The sequence below is a fragment of the Peromyscus maniculatus genome, chromosome 17 (genome assembly GCF_049852395.1).
Source record: "Peromyscus maniculatus bairdii isolate BWxNUB_F1_BW_parent chromosome 17, HU_Pman_BW_mat_3.1, whole genome shotgun sequence".
NCBI lineage: Eukaryota > Metazoa > Chordata > Mammalia > Rodentia > Cricetidae > Peromyscus > Peromyscus maniculatus.
The window spans coordinates 8,012,719-8,036,033 of record NC_134868.1 but is presented as its reverse complement, the minus strand read 5'-3'; the positions used below and the strand labels follow the sequence as shown (position 1 = coordinate 8,036,033).

At 39.5% G+C, this 23,315-nt stretch overlaps 1 long non-coding RNA gene across 1 annotated transcript; it reads right to left on the bottom strand.

Annotated features, from left to right (window-relative positions):
• Window positions 1-338: 338 nt before the first annotated feature.
• Window positions 339-21,363, bottom strand: LOC143269097 (uncharacterized). Its single transcript, XR_013045452.1, has 2 exons — window positions 21,151-21,363; window positions 339-765 (listed from the first exon to the last, which is right to left on the bottom strand). It is a non-coding gene; the product is annotated as an uncharacterized LOC143269097 (long non-coding RNA).
• Between the last annotated feature and the right edge of the window lie 1,952 nt (window positions 21,364-23,315).

Below are 23,315 nucleotides of genomic sequence, written 5' to 3'. Positions count from 1 at the left end.
TGGTTCAGCAAAAGCAAATTGTTAAGTCCCATGCTATTGCCAACAGGAGGTGGGTAATCAGAGACCATCCATTAGGTTGCCTCTCAAATATATATATATATATATATATATATATATATATATATATATAATTTAAATTTCTGTATCTATTTCAAATATTTAAATTTCAAGATCTAAAATAGAGAGACTGATAAAGATGTCATCAGTACTTACTTTACAGAGTTGTGAAAATCATATAAGCTAATCAACTCATGCACATGTAAGTAGCAGAGCAGTGCTTGTGGGCCGTGTGTACTCCACAAACTTAATTCAACCAAAGCCATTAACCGCAGCACACCTTCTTTCTTTGATTACAGAGTTACCATCCTTTAATTTGTCTCTCTCCTCAAACGTAATTTAGAACATTGTTATTTGGGCTGGGGATATTTCTCAGCGGGAGAGCACTTGTTGAGAACATATGAGGTCTTGGCTTTGAGCCACAGAAGCACCAAAAAGAAAAGAACAAGGGTAATGTTATTGAACCATGAAAATTTGCTCTAATACACCTCTTCTCCTATTTACTTCTCAGTCTGTATGGCTGTCTGTTAAGGATTTTCTTCTTGATTGTGACCCTGAAATGGCTATAGGTTCAATAGACCCCCTGTCTTGAACTGAAAACCAGCGGCTGGAGACATGGCTCCGTAGTTAAGAACCCTTGTTGCTCTTGCAGAGGATCCGTCTTGGGCAGCTCACGGCCATTTGTAACTTCACCTCCAGGGTATCCCACTGAGAGACATAAACAAAAATAAAAAATGAAAATAAGTCAAAAAGACATTAGACTTTGGTCAAAAATTTGATATTGGCCAAATAAATCAAAGGGAATGTTAGGGGGGAAAAGACAATTTACTTCAGATCATGTCTACTGCGCTAAGTTATCTTCTTTCATAAAATGTTCATGGGGTCCTGAATAACCCACACCTCTTTCAAATGGGCAGATTTGGGCCTTCATTCATCTCATGAAAGAAGATACTATGGTTCATGCAAACTCTGCAACAGAAATAAACTTTGGCCAGATTATCATGATAAATGAATTAGGCATGTTTATTATAAAACGGGTATGGATAGTAAACCCATCTCAGGCATGTTTTCGATCAGTTACTCAAATCTCCCTAGTATATCAAACTTCTAGAAATATTGTAGGCCTTTGTCCAACCTCTGAGTATAGTCCTGACGCAACTTCTCTATCATTGCCACAGTACCTCTACATTCTGAATCTCAGGAAGTGCTATTTGATTGGTCAATCCTGTGTTACATGGTGGTGAGGTGTGAGATCCTGTCACCTGTGTCTTAGATTTCCCTGGGGAAAAGGACAGTTTTCATATCAGGTATGAGAGAGAGAGAGAGAGAGAGAGAGAGAGAGAGAGAGAGAGAGAGAGAGAGAGAGAACTATTCACTCTATTTTATTAATGTTCAATTCAGCATTTCTCTGCATGGTCACAAACCTCTTCATTTCCAATATGATAAAGCACTTGAAATGGAAAGACAGAAATGCATTTAGTCCTCTAAGCAGGATAATTACTTGGATTATTTTTGTAAGAATAAAAGCAATTAATATCATATTGAATTAGAATGTCACCTTATTTCTAAATTATTCCCACTGGAATAAGATGCATTTTCTTATTTTAGCATATTATAATTTTAATTATAAACCAAATAGGAGGACTTCTGAACATATACTATAAAAAGGCATAATAATATTTTTCTTTATTCATCAGAACTCTTTTTTTAAAGGAAATTACTGAGAATTTGGAACATTAAAAATTCTATAGCACCACAAAAGCAATGAGAGTATAGCATAATTACCCTTTCAGACCTCTAGAAATTAAAGGCTCATAACAAGATGTGCAGTGCTGATATTTGAAAATAAACGATCTTTGAGATAGTTTTAAAATGTTTTTTTTCCATTCTATTGCTCCCAGCTCCACAGTAGGGTTAAGAAGACAAAACCCTTCATAATACCAGTAGCTGGGAAGACCTGCAGCCCCTGGAATGGGTAGGTTTGATTAGCTTTGGAGTGCCCCAAAGAATCCCATTGTCAAATCACTTTCCTGATTCCATCCATCTGGCAGCTGTCTGGATCATCCAATGCAAAACCAGTCATCAGTTTCTCAACTTAGAGCTCATTCAGCTGGGAACAGGCAACCCCATGACCCCCACCCCACCCCAAGTACTCGATAAAAATAACCAGCAGTAACTGTTAAACATCATAGCAGCCAAACGTAGCCTCACGGATCAGGAGTAATAAGAGGCCGATCAAAATTCCAAAAATGATCCATAAATAATGAAGCAAAACAATACTCTCCAGAGGGAGCTTTGCACATCTCCAGCATATTCCTGGGGATGTGGAAGTCCCCAGAAACACACATGAAAAGCTGTTTGTACATCCAAAGCAGCCATTGCTAGGAATAACTCTCGGCTGATCTTCGAGAGTTTGCAAGCAGAAAGCAAAGAGACAGGCAGAACTGGGGGTTTCCTACGGAAGCATAGGTAGTCTGACCACCACGAACTCCTGGCAGAACTGGAGGTTTCCTATGGAAGCATAGGTAGTCTGACCACCACGAACTCCTGGCAGAACTGGAGGGTTCCTGGAAGCATAGGTAGTCTGACCACCATGAACTCCTGGCAGAACTGGAGGTTTCCTACGGAAGCATAGGTAGTCTGACCACCATGAATTCCTGAGACCTTGTGAAGGCTGGGAGACTCACCAGCTCCAGGCAACTGAAGACGACGGATCTGTAGAACCACGAGAGGACCAAGAGGAGATCAAGAGATCACATGTGGCAACGAATACAGACTTTTAAAAAACTGCTTTAGGAAAGGAAGTAAATCAACATGGAACCAGGTAACAATATAATCAGTCAGTGAGGTATGGCGGCAGATGCCTGTAAGTCCTAGAATTTGGGTATGGAGGCAGGAGACACCGAAGTTCATGGTTATCCTTGGCTTCATTAGGAAGTCTGAGGTCAGCCTGTGCTGCATGAGACCCTGTCATGAAATAAAATGAAATGAAGGGAATGAAAAGAAAATGTCTGGGAAGAGGGACAGTCTCATTTCCAGAGTTGGCAAAAGATGCTATTTTAAATCCTCAGTTTTCAAATATTATAACATTCAGAGAAAAGAAACAGGTTAAACATATTCAACTCAAATGATACTTTCTAATTCAGACATTATGTCTCTTTTACAATTATGATTCATATGCTCACAGTGTTTGTTGTTTTCTTTTTTTTAATTTGACAATACCATATTGCCTGTTATTTACTTTCTGATTTATTTGTTTATTTAACTATCTCATTGAACTTAAAAATTCTGCAAGTCCTAACACCTGTCTTTCCCTCAGAACTGAGAAAGGAGAGGTGAGGACTTTATGAATAATTAAAATAATAATGTTATTAGTTCCATGCCCTTCTTTTTTGGTATAGAACATAGTTTTTGCACCTGTAAAGGTTATAAGAAAATATTAAATAAGCCTATGTCAATTGAGATGATCTGATCTGAAGAAAACATTGACAAAAATGAAGAAGAAGAAAAAGAGCCTCAGAAACCTGTGGGAAATCACCAGGTAATAACATAAGCATCCAGATGTGGTGGGGAATCACTAGGGAATGACATAAGCATCCAGATGTGGTGGGGAATCACCAGGGAATGACATAAGCATCCAGATGTGGTAGGGAATCAACAGGGAATGACATAGCATCCAGATGTGGTGGGGAATCACCAGGTAATAACATAAGCATCCAGATGTGGTGGGGAATCACCAAGTAATGACATAAGCATTCAGATGTGGTGGGGAATCACCAGGTAATGACATAAACATTCAGATGTGGTGGCTAACGTTGGTTGTCAGTTTCACTACATCTGGAATCAAATAAAATACAAGCAGCTGGGCACATTGTGGGGGATTTTGATGATTGAATTATTTGAGGTGGAAGGACCCACACTAAATCTGGGCCACACCATATGGTGGCAGCCAACAGAAGGAAGCTTTTCCTTTTTGCCTGTTGGACCTCATTCTCTCATGCATGTTCTTGTATCCTGCTGCTGAGGTATTCCTGTGCTGCTCTTAGAACTGACTTCTTCGGGATTCCAATGCAGACTGAAGACCAGCAGCTTTCTCAGAATCCTCTAGGACCCTAGCAGCAGATTAGGATTGCTGAGACATCCAGTATCACAGAATGGACAACTAGAGGATTCTGGGTCTTTCCCTCATTAGACAGTCATTGTTGAACTACCAGGAACATAGCCTGAAAGCCACTCTAATAAATCATATATATATATTCATTCTATAAATTCTATTCCTCTAGAGAACCCTAACTAACACCAGGAAGTCACCAGAGAAAGGAAAAAAGGGAGGGGTATTTGTGTAGAAATAATGGCCCAGCTCTGCTGAAAAGAATATATAAACTGACAGTATTCACAGACCTCTAGGAAGAATGAACACAGACGCCTGTACTCACTACAACAGAGTCAAACAATCAAAAGACAAAGCCTCTTGAAAAACAGCATAGAAAGTGTGGCTCTCAATGCTAGCCATCTCCAATAAGTTCAACTGAAACCACATGGAAAGCATTTTCTCTATGCATGATGGAATGAAATTAAGAATCTGTAACGGGGGCAATGGTAAACATTTATGTTTGCACATGTGTGTGAACACAACTGAAATACACACATCAAAAACTTCAATGAATTTCTACTAACTGTAGAGTGATAATTCTCTTGGATTTCGAGATGTTAACCACATTTTTATAATCTTTTATGCAAAGCATGATGCAGTCAGTGCTGATTTCAGAACAATAACACTTGGCTTTGTAAAGAGTAGGAAAAAAAACAACAGAGTAGAAAAGACCAAGAACCCATCTCTTCTCAATCAGGTCACCTTCTCCTTTTCTTTGCATAATAATTTAACTAAAGACCTTCTTTAAATAAAAAAAAAATTAAAAAAAAAACACCTCACAATGAGTCCCTAGATGTTTCTAATTTAGAAAGACAGGCATGGACAGTTTGTTTCAAATATCATGAAACTCTGCTAGGCTATCCAATAATGATCCGCTTATTTTTTTTTTAGCCACCTGGGAAGTGTGGGTGGTGTGGGCTCTCCAATTCTCTCTTGGAAAGGAGTAGTGGGTGTTGTGCCAATGTTCTTTTGGTATTCTCTGGATGCCAAACAGAGTATGTGTGTGTGTGTCTGCTAGTCTTATCTCTGACACTGATGAATTCAGCCCACTGGCATTAAATAAGACTTTGACAAATGTCAGCAGGGTTACCTTGGTGCTCAAATCATGTGGCTAGTACAATGAAAGATGAGTCAGATGGCAGAAAGCTTTATTGGTCCTTGATTCTCTTCGGCATTGGACAGTATTATCTCTATAGTCAAGCTATGGATAGCATTATAGTGGTACTTATTTTTCTCCCATGGCTCCATTAAAAATTCCCTGGATGGGGCTGGCAAGATGACTCTGTGTGTGAAGGTACTTGCCATGAAATCTGACAACACAAATTGAATCCTCAGAACTCACATGATAAAACTGACTACCAAAAGCTATCCTATGACTCCCCCATATATATAACCATGGCACCTACTTGGCCTCCCAGATAATAAATAATAAATAGATAAATAAATAAATGTAAAATTGTTTTCATTCCTTGGATGAATCATTCCCATTTGCAGTACAACTGCAAAATTATAAAGACTAAAAAGCTGAACTCATAATAGATTCTTACTTATTCTCTGAGAACAGTCTGCATTAATCATAAGTCTTCATTGATTAATTTAACGAGGTACTTTTAAGTGTTGTGCAATCATACAGTAGCCTTTGAATTAAAAGTGTAACCTTAAAAAACTAAATAAGAAATAAATCCAGCTACTCTTCCAGATTTTTAAAATATTTCTTGTATATTTCTCAATTTTTATTCATATAACTCTATAATAAAGATAAGAATAACTATTTTAAAATATCCACAGAATATAATCAAAAGCCAGAATAAAACATATCAACATTAGAAAATTTCCTCTTTCTTCTAAGTCTAGATTTATTATTCAAATATAAATTTGTTTTCAAATTTGGTATTAGTCTCATTGCCAGAGGGAAGTGTAAAGAGTAAACCACAGCCTAAAAAGAGCTCAGGAAGCTATGATCACTGCACCCGAAGTCTGTCCTGAGGGCTAAGAGTGGAGAACAGTGCCTACTGTGCACAGAGCCCTGGGTTCAATCTCCAGCACTATATATACTAGGCTGGTTGAACATACCAGGAATCCTACCACTCTAGAGTAGAGTCAGGAGGATCCAAATTTTAAGGTCATCATTGGCTACATAGTGAGTTCAAGGCCAGCTTGAGGTACAGGAGACTATGTCAAATAAACAAAAACAGAAACAAAAAAATAACAACCACTAAAACTCAAGAAGAAAACCCACCTCTTCATTGATTCAGTCACTCACTAATAAATTTGAGAATCTCGTGTCAAGTGGTGATTGTGCCAGATACTCAAAATGAATTGTTTTGGTCAACTATAGGAACACTGATGGTAACATTCCAATGCTTCCATGTGAAGCACCTTGTTTAGTGCTAGCCTCATTTTATGAACAATAGTGGAAACACAAAATAGCGAAGGCAGTTGCCCAAAGCCTGATGCTTAGAAACCCAAAGCTATAGTTGTATCCTGTAGCCTTATGTAAAGCCATCATGTTATACCAACCCTTTATAATAAGCCAGAGTTCACCCCATCCTGCTTTCCAGCCGTCATAATAATCAATGCTTTGATGTGGAGGCCCACAGAGGTTTCCTAGTAAAATCTGAGCTTGTTTTACCCAGCAGGGCTGCATTAAGAGATGGCTTGACCACATGCATGGTTACCAGGTGATTAGAAGGGTCTGCACTTGGCTAAGCTAAGGGGGTTCTTTTGTCCCACCCCTTGGCATTCCTATAAAAAGCCCTTTAGAAGAGATAGAAGGGGCCAGTGGATGTTGAATCAGGCCCTCTCAAGGCTATCCTGTGTTTCTGTCTATCTTGTCTCCCCTCTATCTTTCTATCTAAATATTTCTTATCCCCTTCTCCTCAAGAGTACCCTAGGGAAAAGATGGGAATTGGCCTCCCACAGATGGTGCCAGAATATGGGGCCCAGGCTCAGGGACCCCCCCCCCAGAACAGGAACTTAATTAGGGACTTGGGGAAAGGAGAGATGGGGCATTGCAGAGCAGGAGGCATGCCTGATAATGAATTAAAAGTAAAGGTGACAGTATTCTATTTTCAGGAGTATAGATAAAGTAAGGTGGCTGAAAGAAATGTTGAAGCAAGAAGTTAGGCTGTAATGAATATCTCTCTCTGTTTAGGTTTCTTTCTTTCTCTATCTCTTAATTTCTATCTATTAAAATTAATGAAAATATAGGGTTAGGTATAGGAATATTGGATAAGAAGAAACTTAAGGTAAGGTAAAATATAGGAATATAGTATAAGAGGAAAACTAAGGATAAAGTGGAATATAGTGTAAGAAAAAAAACTTAGGATAAGAAAAGCAACAAGACAGAGGAGCTATGCCTTTGAGTCTCCAAACTATGGGACTATGAAAGCTGATTCCTGGGGGGAAATCAGAGTCACAAAAAAAACACTATGAGGAAAATGAGCAGAAAAAGATTCCTGTGGGAGCTTTTTTTTTTTTTTTTTTGGTTTTTCGAGACAGGGTTTCTCTGCGTAGTTTTGCGCCTTTCCTGGAGCTCACTTGGTAGCCCAGGCTGGCCTCCAACTCACAGTGATCCACCTGGCTCTGCCTCCTGAGTGCTGGAATTAAAGGTGTGTGCCACCACTGCCCGGCTCTGTGGGAGCTTTTTACCTGTAGACAGCTTTGATTTAAGACCTGAGCAGCAGGGAAAAAATTTTCCCTGAGGCAGATGTGGGCAAGACAAAGCCCTCTACTCTGCTGATTTTGCCACTGTATGAAAACATTGTACCATCAGAATTAGTTTCCTCTTGGCCATGAAGCTGAAAATAAGGAAGAGAAGTCTTGGGGAAAACTTAGTAATCTTTCTTTCAAAAACTGAAAGCTTTCAGATCCTTCTCAGATCTCTTTTCTTTCTATAAGGGCAAAATTAGACTCACCTGGAAGGAACATCTATCAGTATGGGAAAGCCACCTGTAACTGCCTTAGAAAAAGCAAAAAACCTCTTGGAATATAGCAAACCCTCATTGATAATCCTGTCTCCCTTCAAGTCAATATCAGAAAAACAGAGACACTTTGGACCCTAGCCAGAGTCCCTGGCAGCCCGAGCCTAGGGAAAGATGCCTGAGAGAGCGCAGGCAGAGAGCTGAGCAGGACAGCACCCCCCCCACCCCGCCCCCCAGGTGGAGCTACAGCAGAGGTCGTTCAAGACCCAGGGAAAAGCTGCTCGCATGGAAGAAGCAGAGGAGGCTTTGAAATCCTCACTGTAATGAAAAAAACAAAAACAAACAGGTAGTAGCTGCAATGGCAGCACAGAAAATGCCAAGACAGAATTAAGCCACACAAATGAGGCTGAACTGGGCACACAAGCCTCTACCCCAGAACAGAAAGCAGTCAGCAGAGGGCTGAGCTGTGGCTGAGGCATGAGAGACTGCATCTGGGGGAAGGAGACAATCCAGGACAAAGATGATCTGGGGGGTGGGGTGGATCTTTCTAAAAAAGCTGTTGTTTCAAGTACTCTTTGACCTCACTGACCTGGTAAGGCGGGGGCAGAGGGAGCAAAAGTTTAATTTCAGCACAAATAAGAAAGTCAACTTGGGAAATGTAGTTCATAACAGCATGACAGCATAGACAGGCAGGCCTGGAGAAAAGTGCTGAAAAAATGGGTTGCTGCCCATTCAGCTCAAAATGCCACCTTTTCCCACAAGCTTTGTTAGCCTTTCCTCCTGAAGATGGGAAACAGGTGAAAACTTACCTGTCAAGAGGCAATTAAAATGCTAATGCTCTTTGTCAACAAGTCACTTTGAAACCTTTTAGAAAGCAAGAGAAAACAGTCCAAACACCAGAAAGTTGCTTTGGGTGTGAAAAAATTGTACACGGACAAATAAGAAACTTGGGTTCTGCTTGAAATGCAAGACAGAAACAATGGCATTGTTAAAAGAGATCACAGAAATCTTAAGATGCAGCTTCAAAAAATTAAGAAGGGGAAAATTGTACCCTCAGTTACCAAATGAAGCTTGATGGCTGACTGAGTTTGGTGAGGTGTATGGAACAGAGAAATGTCAGCTCCAGTGACACTCTTCCACAGGCCTAATAGCTGCTCAGGAAGTTTTTTCTAAGAGCTTTACAGCAGCTCAGTATGGTTTGTGAACTCTCTGTCTTGTTGAAAGAAAATGTAAATAGTTCTTTTAAGAGATCTCTTCTAGCCGGGTGGTGGTGGCTCACGCCTTTAATCCCAGCACTCGGAAGGCAGAGGCAGGCAGGTCTCTGTGAGTTTGAGGCCAGCCTGGACTACAGAGTGAGTTCCAGGAAAGGCACAAAGCTACACAGAGAAACCCCATCGGGGGGGGGGGGAGGGGGTAGGAGATGTTGTCTAGATGTTTGCTAAAGTTTGTAAAGTAGTCCTATAGAGTTTGCTTTTGAATGTAAGTTTGTAAAAAGTGTAAATGTACATAGTGATAATAGTTCTCTTAAGAAATTTCTTCTAGATGTGTGCTAAAGTTTGTAAAATAGTTTTTATAGAATTTCCTTTTGAATATAAGTTTGCAAAAAGTATAAATATGCATAGTGATATTCATGCTAGTTGTAAATATGTATAGTAATGGTCATTCTAGAATTGTTTTTATTATTCCACCAATATGTCTAGTTCAGACAAATTAAAGAACATTAATTTTTTAAAGGAATATGATTTGTAAACCAAATCAATCACATCAGAAGCATCATGGAGCTTTTGTACTCTTTTACCTTCAGATACATTTGAACATCTTTTACAATAGCCCAAAATATAACTTTATGGTCTCAGTTGCTCTTGGAAAATTTAAGCGAATGTGTCTTAATTGGGGAGCTTTTCTGTCTTCTTCCTAGAAGTTTCCACTCCTCCTCTGTTTGTGCTCAGAAATATGTAGGCCTCCCACAATCAAATTAGCTTATACAGAAATTCTACTGCTGTGGTAGGAACATATGTATCTATGAGCCACTTAAATACTTAAAAGTATCTTTATACTTAGCATTGGTTTTTGTTTACTTGAGTGGATACTTAAAAGTGTTTTAAAATGAGTGCTTTCTCCTGGGAATCAAAATAGTCACTTGAATATTTTATTGACACTAATAATTAGCCTTCTAGGTTCTTTGTGTATTAACAATGAAAAAATTAATTCCTCTAATTTTTAATTCTGATTTTATTGTACTCAATTTCTTAATGAATATAACCATGTAGAAAGTCTTGCCTTTGTGAGGAACATCTGTTAGGAGGGAGTTTTGATTTAAAAAAGGCTTGGCACGGCTAAGACTGCTGTAGTCATCTTAGACCCATTTCAAAAAGGATACTCCATCTTTATCATCCTCTACTTCTTTACTGGGAGGTGTGGCACCTATGGAGATCATTGTGGATGTTCCAACTATTTGCAAGCTCTTAGTAGGGACCTGAATCAGAGCTAAGTTAGGCTCTGTACCCCCTCCTGCCAGAGGCTGGTAGTCAAAGATAGGCAACTTCCTTCTTGATAGCTTCCAACCTAAGCTAGAGTATGCTTGGAGGAAAGTGTACCTCCATGATGGGTAAGGAAAATTAATCAAGAAGGATGACCAAAGACAGGCACAGTATAACAGAGGGGCCTTGGAGGCCCTTTATAATATCAAGAGGGGGGGAGTTGTGGAGGCCCACAGAGGTTTCCTAGTAAAATCTGAGTTTTCTTTACACAGCAGGGCTGTATTAAAAGATGGCTTGACCACATGTGTGGTTATCAGGTGATTGGACAGGTCTGTATTTGGCTGAGCTGTGGGGGGTCTTTTGCCCCACCCCTTGGCATTCCTATAAAAGGCCCTTTAGAAGCGACAGGAGGGGCCAGTGGATGTTGATCCAGGTGCTCCCAAAGCTATCCTATGTTTCTGTCTGTCTTCTCTCCCTTCTATCTTTCTATCTAAATATTTCTTATCCATCTCTCCTCAAGAATACCCTGCGGAAAAGTTGGGAGCTGGCCTCCCACACTTTGGCTTATAACCTTTTTTTGTTTTAAATAGTTTTGGATATTTCCTATTTTTTCTCTCAACCTTCTGTGGTTGGCCAAAGCACCTCTGTTGTCAGGTCCAGGTAATGTCAGAAACATCTCTTCCTAGATGCTTCCTCACTACCTGACCCTGCTTGTCTTCCACAAAGATCCTGACAGCTTCCACTTTGCAGGCTTCTCCACAGAGGCACTGGCAATTTGACCAGTCTGAGCAACTAGTGAAAGCTACCCATTATTTCTTCACTCTGACAGTTTGTGGTCTGAGTGTATAGAGCAATTCACATGTCACAGGGAATTGTTTCAGTCAGCATTCTTTAGTGATGTTTCTAGAAAATGGTCTAATATCCCAAGGGTTCTGATCACATTAGTCACACATTTTAGATGAAGCCATGTTTCCTTTCTGAAACAAAAAGTAAAAGGTACTAGAAACCTCAAGGTGTACATGCTTCTTCCTATAATAGCAACAATAAAAGTTTTTCAGATTGTTGGTAAACTCAATTGAATAAAAAAAGAGGCAGTTCTTCACAGCACAAAACCTGGGCATTCTTAATCCAAGTAAGTGAATGGTAACACAGTACCAGTCAAGAAATCATCACTGTCATCATAAAAATGGGTATTAAAAACAAGAGTGGATAATGTTTTAAATGGATGTCTGTTATTGGCATAAATGGAAGTTCTTAGTAAGTATTTGTTCTAGTTTTGGTTTTAATTCATTCCTTTTGTTATTTAGAAATAACAGTGCTTACATGAGACAGATTCTTGCTGTGTAACCCAGGCTGGCCTCAATGTCACAAGGCTACCTCTATCTCCCCAGTGCTGGGATTACAGGTATATACCAAATATGTCTATCAAGATAATAGGAACTTAAAATATAATACTATGGAGATGTGGTTCAGTTGGTAGAGTGCTTACTTTGCATTCTTGAAGCTCTAGATCTGATCCTCAGCATGGTGCAAAAGCAGGTGTGGTAGCTACTTGGAGGCCAGCCTAGGCTACAATATCCTATCTAAAACACACACACACACACACACACACACACACACACACACACACACACACACATGGGGTGGCGGGGGTGGGGAGGATATTATTTAGCCTATTCCAAGAGTACAGGGTTAACATTATTAATATCACACATTTCTCTACCAGGAGAAAAAGTGTTCACATATGTTATCTTAACCCTACGATAAACTGGTAGCATAGTACAAGGTCCTGGGTATTCAGTGTTCTATATAAGGTTATTGGCAAAGAGAGCAGTGCCAAAGATAGAAAACACTTTTCTAGACCCTTGTCTGGTATGTTCTGTAACACACTGCCTAGCATCTAAGCTCCTGGGGAGAAAAGGGGGCCATAAGGTAATATCCATCACTTCCTTTCTCTCCATGCAGTAGTTCTGAAACTTGGAGGAGTCAACAACTACCAAAATATGAATTCCTGGGTTCTATTGTTTCAAAAGGCTTAGCACCAAGGAATATGCACTTGAAGATGTTATTTTTTTTGAAGGAGAAACCTCTACTTACTGTGCAAGAGGATCCATCCATCCATCCATCCATCCATCCATCCATCCATTCATCCATCTATCTGTTCATCTATCCATCCTTTACTTATTCACATGAAGTCTTACTGTGTTGCCCAGGATGGCCTCAACTCCTAATCTTAAGTAACTCTCCTGCTTCAGCCTTTGGAATACTTAAGAGTGAGTCAGGCATTCCTATACCCTGTTGAGGGAGCTCCACTGGATGGTGACTCACTTCCTATTTCAAAGGTCAAAACAGAAAAGGTACTCCTACACACTACATAATGTTAAATACACTGTAATGTCTTATTTCATATCAGCAAGATGGAGAAATCACTGTATGAGGAGTGTGAAGGCCATAACTTAAGTCTTGAGTAAACACAAAGGTGCCTGATAAGTTAAAGATAGAAAAATGATTTAATCACCAGGCTGCATTTCAGATATAAATGGCCATGTAACTGTCCCTACAATTTCTTCTTCTCCTCCTCCTCCTCCTCCTCCTCCTCCTCCTCCTCCTCCTCCTCCTTCTTCTTCTTCTTTTCTTCTCCTTCTTTTCTCCTCCTCCTCCTCCTCCTCTTCTTCTTCTTCTCTTCTTCCTCCTCCTTTTCTTCTTATTCTCCCTCTCCCCCTTCCTCTCCTTTTCCTCTGCCTCCTCTTCTTGCTAGAAAACTAACAAGAAACTAGACTAAAAACATGGAGACAATTTTCTTCACATTTTCCATCCAGACCCAAACCCCCAAACTTAGGAAAAATGTCTGTCTCATACTATTTTTTTCCACTTCTGATCTTTGACCCTGAAGAAAATTGGCAATAAAAACAAACAAGATAGAAAATTTCAGAATCCAGTAATTAAATTAAGATTAACTGCTGTTACAAGAAGGCTCAGGCCATTCTTGGAATTCTTCCTGAGCTGCTCATTTGCTTAATATTTGTGTCAAATTATCCTCAACAGGAAGATATATTTCTCATCATAATTAATAATTTATGGTCACTTTTGTACTGTAACCCTTGAGTTCCCAGACCACTGTGTTTAAATCCAGAAGTATATCTAGAGCTTTAGAGGGTGCTGTAGTGACTTCTTCAGAAACCTAGCTCTTCAGCTTGCCAGACTTCAAACTGAGGCTATGATTTTAAACTGCAGTTTCTTCTTACACAAAATATCTTTGTTATTGACATATTAGTCCCTTTATTGAAACCTGCCTTAACTAAATTACTACTAACCAGAACAATCAGGCTTATTTTTTTTAAACCACAGATAACAAGTTCCTTATGGTCTGTGTCTGGGATTCACTTGTGTTACCTCTCTCCATTGCACACATAAAGCAGCCAGAGAAATGATCCAGATGAGGCAAGAGAGAAATCCAGTTCAGAGCAACTTAATTAGCTGGTGCTAGTTCAAACTTCTGGAGTCTGACCCCATGCCATTTATTTTTGACAACTTTGGAAAAAAGTTTCTTCTTGACAATCATCATAACAAAGCTTAAAGCATGAATACAGTGAAACTCCTTTGCAAAGTACATGTCTTTTGCAAAACACCTATGACTTCTTCCTTAAGAATGGGTTCCACTGACTGAGAAATGTACAAGACTTTTTCTTTGGGGTCACCAACAAGCTCCCAAATCATGACACAGAGACTTCTTATTAATTATGAATGTTTGGCCTTAGCTTAGCTCTTACTTTATTTTTCTTTATCTATGTTTTGCCTCAGGATGTTTTACCTTTTATTCCTTCCATATATCTTACTTTCCTGCTATCTCCATGTCTGGTTGCTTCTGCCCGTGGCATGTCCCTCTCTTTCTCCCTCATTATCTCCTCTCTTCTTCTCTCTCCAGCCTAGATTCCTCACCCGATTTATTCTCTCTGCCCAGTCATACCAGCTATCCCTCTCCTGCCTAGCTATTGGCCATTCAGCTTTTTATTAAACCAATCAGGTGCCTTAGACAGGCAAGGTGAAACAAATGCAACACATATTTACATAATTAAATAAATGCAGCACAAACAAGTGTAACGCACTTTTACACAGAGTAATATTCCATAGCATAAACAAATGTAACACATCTTTACATAGCTAAATATTCCACTACAGAGCAACAGTGCTCAGGATATGGGTCTAGGGAGGAAAGGTCTAGAATAAGTATAATAGTAAAGTTTTTTGCAAAGTACATGGGACCTCTTTCATAAGAATAGGTTCTATTGACTGAGAAACAATGCTCAGGAGTCTGGGTGAAGCCTGGCTCTACAGATAGCAAAAGATCACCAGGTAATCATCAGCCTTCTGGGTAGAAAACAGGTCCATGCCTCTGTTCCATTGAAGAGACAGCCAATGTGCTTAACTTTCCTGGTTTCTCTAGTGCTTATCTGTGAGCAACAGGATATTGTGCCTTCTATATCTACACATCTACTTTCTGTTACAGATTCTGGCTCTGCCACTTACTCATTTCTCTCACTTTACACAATTTTCAAATTTTCATTTTCTACATCACAAAACAACAATGACAACAATAACAGTACTGAAAACCTGCCCTTCATAGAGTCCACTGGAGAAGGGAATGACATAAGTTACATGAAGCACCTTACACAATGCTAAGTACTAAGAGTTCAACTGATGCTGTTAATTAATAAAAGGAAATTACAATGTATTTGAATGGCCACAGACACAACATGATGGCAAGCTCTTGGAGGCCAACTAGATGTATTTATGGTTAAAGTCAATGGGTAAAATACCACACAGACACACACACATACACACATGGAAGAAAATTACACAACCATGAAGGAAATTAGGTTGCTTTATATATCAAGAGAAATTCACTACAAGAAAGGCTATTACCTAACAATCAAAACCAAACAACAGCAACAAAATATTGTACCATACACTGCAGGTTAGTCCTATAAAATTCCCCAAAGGCCTATTTACTATAAGCTTGGTCCTCAGCATGGTCATATTAGGAGGTTACAGAATCTTTAAATGATGAAGCCTAGTTGAAGGTATTTAGGTAGGTGGGGCAGGCCCTTACAGGAAATACTAGGACTTTGACCGTTTCCTTTTGCTATCTTTGTGGTTTACTAGTTGCTATGTCTTGGATAACATACTCTATCTAACAAACACTTGCTGTGTTAGACCCAAAAGCAATGGATTTTTGAGCATGGGCCCTCAAAACTGTGAGCCAAAATAAGCCTTTATTGTGGTTGATTATCCCTCAGGTCTTTTGTTACAGTAACAGAAAATTATTTACCCAAGAATAACTAAAGTATCTTTCCTGTGTTTGATTCTTTTTTTTTTCTTTTTTAACTATTGTTTTCTGTTTGGTTTTTGGGTAAATGGCTGGATCTAATCTGTTACCCCATCTTCACATTTAAGAATCCAGTAACTGGCCTGGGCTTCTGGTAGCAGAATCATATAATATGCATTTAAAATAAGTTCATATTCTGTGTAAAATTCTATGGTAAAATTGACAGCTTAAACCAAGATAAATTTTTGTCTCATTTCCACAGGCTGAACACACATGCCTGATTTCTGTTCTGTACCAGGGTTCTGATCAAAGATCAAAGTGATAGACTATGTCTGAGCTTGGAGACTCTAGAGCATTCATTTTGAGTCAGCTCATAAAGAAGGGCAGTAGGTTTTAGACAAGCATTCGTGTTTCTATAGCCTTTTGTATCATCTGTCATTCATCCTTTTGTTCTTCCCTCCTTTCTCTGGCTTTCACTTTCTTCTCTCTTCCTCTCAGTTCTCTTTCTTTCTCTCCTAGTCTCCTATCTCAAGTAGGTGGACCATGAAATCAATAAGGTTTACAAACAGTTTCAAAGGAAAATTTACAGAAGCATATGCTTTCTTACAGGGCAAACGTGAAGATGAACTGGTACATATAAAGTAATAATTATATTTAAACTATTCTTAGTCCAGGCTGAGTTAGCTTTTATATTTATAGTTATTTAAAGGTCTGTTTACCATAAATTTAATATTTTTAATATTAGAACAAACAGAAAATTTCCTATCTTTTAAAAGGTGTTAAATATTCATTGTGCCCAAGCCCAGCGTAATGGTCCTTACACTATGAACACCATCTCCTTTCTGGAGAGCTAGTCATCAACCCCACCTGAGACTCCAGTCACCACTCCCTCCTTATCCTGCAGGTACCCACTGCAGGGCATCTTGGAATGGATTAAATTACTCCTGAGTGCAGTGTTTGATGGGGGCTGGGACTTTTCAGTGATGCAACTGCCTTTCCTTCTTCTATGCTCCTGTAAGTGACCCGAAGAAACCTATCACTTCACCAACCGGGACTGGGATGGAACCCTTTCTTTGGTCCTCTCATTCTGGGTGAATCGGCACTTCCTTTTGTCTCCCCAGGAAGAGCTCTTTGTTTCCTTTTCATCATTGCTACAGCCCAGTGACTGCTGTGGCTGCTACACACACCTTTCCAGAATGTGAGGTATACCAGTTAATTTTTGTTGTCACCTTCAACAACCTAAAGTCACCTGGGGACATGACGTGAAACACTGTCTCATCAGACTGTATGATGAGGATTGTCTGTGGGGATTACTTTGACTAATGATTGATGTGCAAGGGTCCAGACCACTGTGAATAGCCCTATCCCTGGGCAGATGGTCCTGGGTTGTACAAGAAAACTAGTTGAACAAGAACCAGAGAGCAAGCCAGTAAGCAATATCTTTTTCTCTGAGGTTCTGCTCAATGATAGATTGTGACCTAGAAGTGTAAGATGAAACAAAACCTTCCCTCCACAAGTTGCTTTTAGTCGTGGTGTTTACCACAGCAGTAGAAAATCAAACTAGAGCATGGGTTTTGTTGCCCCCCCCACCTCCCGCCCAGCTTGACCCATCACTACCTATTGAATGTTGTCATAGGTTGGAGATGAAGGTGGATGGCAACTTTTATTTGGGAATCATAAATTTCCAGAACACAAATAACCACCTGCACCAGCACAGGAGTGAATCATCTATCACTCAGAGATTCCAGACTCTTCACTTGATGTAGGATCTGGATGAAAATTTTCATCATCATTTTCAAAAAGCAATGGTTATATTTTCTACAGAAAAAGAAAGGGTTTGTATATTTATTTGATGGTGTGGAAGTAGTATGTGATAAAGACAGATAGCTGTCCATCACAGGTTGATATTACCCTTAATATATATCATAGCTGGTAACAGTATTTCTTAGCTTGACTCACATGGGGTGATTTGACTGGTTTTCTGAAATAGAAATAATGAAGAGTGTACTTTATGCCATTAGGAACAAAGAGAAGCTACAACATGCATGGCTTTGGACTCTACTGGGGCAATGGGGATTAAAGAAATAAGCGACACAAGTGACATGAAGCTAGAATTAGGCTAGCCAAGCATTCAGATGGAGGTATACCAGCAACATCCCAGAAACTCAGCATGTGTATTATATACCGCATAAACAAAGAAAAGAATTGCTAATCCTGGTATGAAGTCTATGGGAGCAGCCTCAGGCTGTTGTCATCCAGGATGAGGAAGCTATGGTCAGTACTTTCCGTTTTCACTGGTTTTAGCTAAAGGTCAATTGTTTGTCAATATCTGTACTCAGACCAAAGGAAGACCTGGCCATTCCTGAGCCTTGTCAGTCCCATGAGTCTGAGGCATTGGTCTCCTTGACATGGTCATGGCCATGCCCATGTTAACAATGCATATTCACTCAGGACTTTATCTGTTCCCTACAAGGAGATTCAAGTACGCATATGTTCTATTCATTCTTTATCCCCATCAAACAACTGAGGAATGCCCTACGGCCCTAAAAAGGGTGGAATCATAAAAAGGAGGCTTAGACTCCTGCCTTGTGGAAGCAAATCTGGAAAAATCTCCCAAAACATTTTATATATTGAAAAAAAACATTTATTATTGTATTAAGTCATTGAAATGTGGAAGCTGAGTATTAAAGAAGTTAATAGTTTTCTAACTGAAACTGTGCACAATAATAAGACTTCAGACAGACAGATGAGTCTAGAACCCAGAGGGGTCAGATCTAAACGCAGATGGTGACATGAACAATGCTTCTAAAAACACACAAATAGAGACCACTTGAAAGGAGCAAGTGCTTACATAAGAAGAAAAAATCAGCTCTTAGAATTCTAGCACTAGAGGCTATGTAGAAAAGCTGAATTCTGCAAAGGACTCTGAGGCTGACTGTGAAGTAGAAAAGAAGAAAAGGCGAAGGAGAATGAAGTCCTAGAAGTAGAGAACAAATTATTCAAGAGATCAGAGGGTGGCCACAGATGCCCAATGCCGCTGAGAGCCGATCCGGACAGTATTAACACATAGTTCACTGCATTTAACAGCAGTGACACTTGGTTGAGATTTGGGCCAAAGCAATGTAAGTACATTTGATGGGAATAGGAGGCTGAACGAGTAGGTTTAAAATAAACTGGGACAGAGAACATGACATAGACAAAAGTGAAAAGGGAACAAAGAGGATGGAAGGCGGAGTAAATGTCGAATCAAGGGAAGATGGTTCTGAGGAAACTCTAGAATGCTGGGGAAAGCAATGGATAGGAGAATTTGTTGGTGTGGTGGGGGGGGGGGTGTAGGGTCCAAGGTAACCTGGGGGGCCTAGCCTCTGAAGGGAACAGTGGATGGGTGGGGTTTCTGCAGCTGTCATACAGGGAAGCAATCCCAGAAAAGAAATGAATGAAAAGACGGTGTAGATTGACTTCCTCAAGCCTGGATCAGACTTTAGGGAGTCTAATAACAGGTGGTTTATTCCCAATGTATTTAAGCTCAGTACTATTTGGGGGAGGGGGAGTTTCCTGGTGTAATACAATCCCTACTGCACAATGTAGCAGGCTTTCTTTTGGGCCACCAACCAGCTCCCAAATCATGACACGGAGACTTATTATTAATTATGACTGCTCAGCCTTAGCTTAGGCTCATTTCTTGCTAGCTCTTATAACTTAGTTGAATCTGTTTCTCTTTATCTACATTTTGCCTTGGGGCCTTTTACCTTTCTTTCATTCTGTATGTCCTACTTTCGCTGCTTCCTTTGTGTCTGGCTGGCTGTTGGCTGCCTGGCTGGCAGGCCCCAGGCATCTCCCTTTCTTTCTCCTTCGTTCTCTCCTCCAGCCTAGATTCCTCTTACTTATCATCTCTGTCTGCCAGCCCTGCTTATCTGTCTACTACCTCGCTATTAGCTGTTCAGCTTCTTCTTTTTTTTTTTTTTGATTTATTTATTTATTATCTATATACAGTGTTCTGCTTGCTTGCATGTACCTGAACACCAGAAGAGGGCACCAGACCTCATTACAGATGGTTGTGAGCCACCATGTGGTTGCTGGGAATTGAACTCATGACCTCTGGAAGAACAGCCAGTGCTCTTAACCTCTGAGCCACCTCTCCAGCCCCCAGCTTTTTATTAGACAAATCAAATGCCTTAGATAAGGCAAAGAAACACATCTTTACATCCTTAAAGTAATATTTCACAACATAAACAGATGTAACATCTTTACATAGTTAAACAAATGCAACATAAGCAAGTGTAACACATCTTTGCCTAGTTAAACAAATATTCCACAACAGTACAAGGAAGTGTAATTACATTGAAACTCGACTCAGGGTACACATCATTTCTTCCAAAAAGATGGGTTCTAGAGATAGGCTATACTAGCTTAAGGGCCTAAGGGTCTGGTCTCTGTCATACAGATAGCACAGAAGTCATTTGGACTGTTAGCTACCTTTGGTCCTGGTTGTGGGAGATTGGGGAGTCTCTGGCTATCAGGGTCATTTAAATTACTAGCCACCTACAGTCTTGGTTTTAAAAGCTTTATATAGCCTGGCCCAACAGATAACACAGATCACCAGGCTGTTCATCACTTCCAATTCTCAGCTTTCTGGATGGAAGAGCAGGTTTTTCATCTTTCCCTTTGGAAAGATAATCCTGTACACTTAACATTCCTGGTTACTCTGGGAATTTGTGGGTGCAAGGGCCTTTGTGATGTGTCACAACATCTCCTTGCTTCTAATGTTTTAAAGGAAAAATAGTGGCTGTAGTAGAGGCCATGGTTGAATGAATTGCCTCTATAGCCAGTTTAATTAATACATACAAGCCTCAGAGGAGTATAACAATAGCTAACAGAGGACAAAGGAAAGGTGAAAGCCATCCTCAGTTTATCCATCTCGTGATCAATTAATTTTGGCTAGTATTTTTGCTATGACCAAAAATGGATATAATATGGCCTATTCCGCGTAGACCTTCATAAACAACCCTTTGCATGGCAAAACCATATCACGTATCTCCTATCACAGGTGTGTTATCCCCTCTGACAGCAGGCATTTGATTCTTCATTGACGAGAATTAATATACAATATAGTCATTAAATGTAACTATCATTTTGGAGTTAGTCCTTGTTTCCCCAAAGTCTCAGCTTGATGAGTTAAAGTCCTGGTGTCTCCCCCAGTTATCGGCTTACTCTCTCTCTTGGGACATCTCCTCCTGACGGATTTGTCATCTGCCTTCAGAGGTTTCATCATCTGGTGGTCTCTGGATGTCCGGGCTGGATATTTTAGATGCTTCATTTCTCCAGTGGTCTCTGGATATCTTGGTCAGATGCATCAGATCAGGGGCCACCTGGACTTTGTTCTTTTTCTGAAAAGGCACAACATAACATCACCTCAATGTTAGAACACTGGACTCTTCTTTTTTAATTTAGCATTTACTTTAGGTTGTGTACTTTAGGGCAAATGCTTTTTGGCAGCAGAAAAAAACATTATCTTTTAAAGTGAATTTTTTTTTTTTTAGAAAAGAAAATTTAAAGGTAAAATGGCTATAGTATAAAAATACTATAGTATAATAGTATATAGTATAGTATAAAATAGTATAATAGTATGTAATGATTTAGGTGGGTATAAACACCCCATTAATTAATTAATTAATTAATAATTTGCCAATTAAGTATTTGATAGTGTCATTTCATAATAGCTTGACCCTGTGGATAGTACACAAAATTTTCTCAAATCACTTGCTAGCAAAAGCAGGACCATTATCATTTTTTAGTTGTAATGGGTCTTAGAAAGGAAATGTATAAGGAGCTGTTCAGTAACAAAGTTAAGTTTCACAAAAGATACAGTGGTATTTTGCTGGAGTTTCCAGGGCCCCATGCCATGCCCGGGGCTGTGTTCTGTAGCTGACTCGTTGGTGAGAGGCATTGCACATGCCTGTAGTGCACTTTGAGCACAGATCTTGACACACCTGACAGCAGAGAATGAACTAGACATAGATGGCCGTATCTTTAGACATCAAGCTGATGTCCATTCACTACTAATTATGCACTAGAAGTTTGGAATACTGTATAAAACTTGTCTGTATGCTGTATAAATAATGCCTTTAATAAAGGGCAGGCTCTTGTGGGCCTCTTTTAACTGTTTTCCTTATCAGACCAAGGGAAAGCATAAAACTAAAAATGCAAAATCAATCTAATCAACAATAGTCATTAACATTTAAAGATTTAAACTTAAAGCTTTTAAGTTTTAGGATCTTGAAATTTTAGGACAATTTTAATTATGAGCTTAAGAAGAACTTTTTACTAGGGCACAGAATATTTAGAAGTACCAAAGAAGTAATCATAGAGTCCCGAAGGAGAAAACAGTTGTATGTTTTCCATGTAAGCGTAAAGGTCTATTCAGCTGATAATGTAAATGAAAGAAAATTGTGAGCAATATCAACACACAACAGTTCCACGAGGAAGGACTTGCTGGAAAGCTTTAGTTTTTACTACATTTTTTTAAGTAGTTTGATGTAACAGATTCTCAAGCTATACCAAAAATAATTTTAGGTGAAAACTTCCAAATAATCTCTTAATGACTGTATTTTTGGTTAATCCATTTCTATCTCCAAACTATTTATGTCCCATCCATTCCAATTTTCTGTTAACTAGACTCCATTCTCAAGTACCTCATTCCAAATATTTCCTTCCACTATATCCTTTCTACATTCACATTCCTTATGCGATATTCTTTTTTTTTTCTTTTTTTCTTTATTTCTTTTTTTTATTTTTTGAGACAAAGTTTCTCTGTTCCTGGAACTCGCTTTGTAGACCAGGCTGGCCTCGAACTCACAGAGATCCGCCTGGCTCTGCCTCCCTTTGAGTACTAGGATTACAGGCGTGTGCCACCACTGCCCGGCGCAATATTCTTTTTCTCTGAAGTTAGGTCACTTTCTGTAGAAGGCCAGCTCTGACCTGTCGAAGGGCTCTTGGAGGAAGGAGAGAGGAATGAGGAAGTATTAGATAGAAATACACAGGGAGATGACACAGAGACACAGAATAACTTCGGGAGGGCCCTGGGTCAATATCCAGTCATCCCTAGTTTAATCATGATGAGCTTTTTAAACATCAGCAAGTGCATCTCTCTCCTTCATGTGCTAATGTATGATGAAGTCAGTTAATGTGGACCTCAGTCTTCTTTAAGGGAACCCATTTTCTGATGGGAATGTGCAAACTGGAGTTGCAAAGCTACCATGAAGACTATAAGACTCTGATTCTTCTTAGTCCATCCAATATACTATCATCCAAATGTAGATAAACAGCAGTCAGTTGAAATATTCAATGGCTGAGAAACATCTGATAAAAGCTGATGG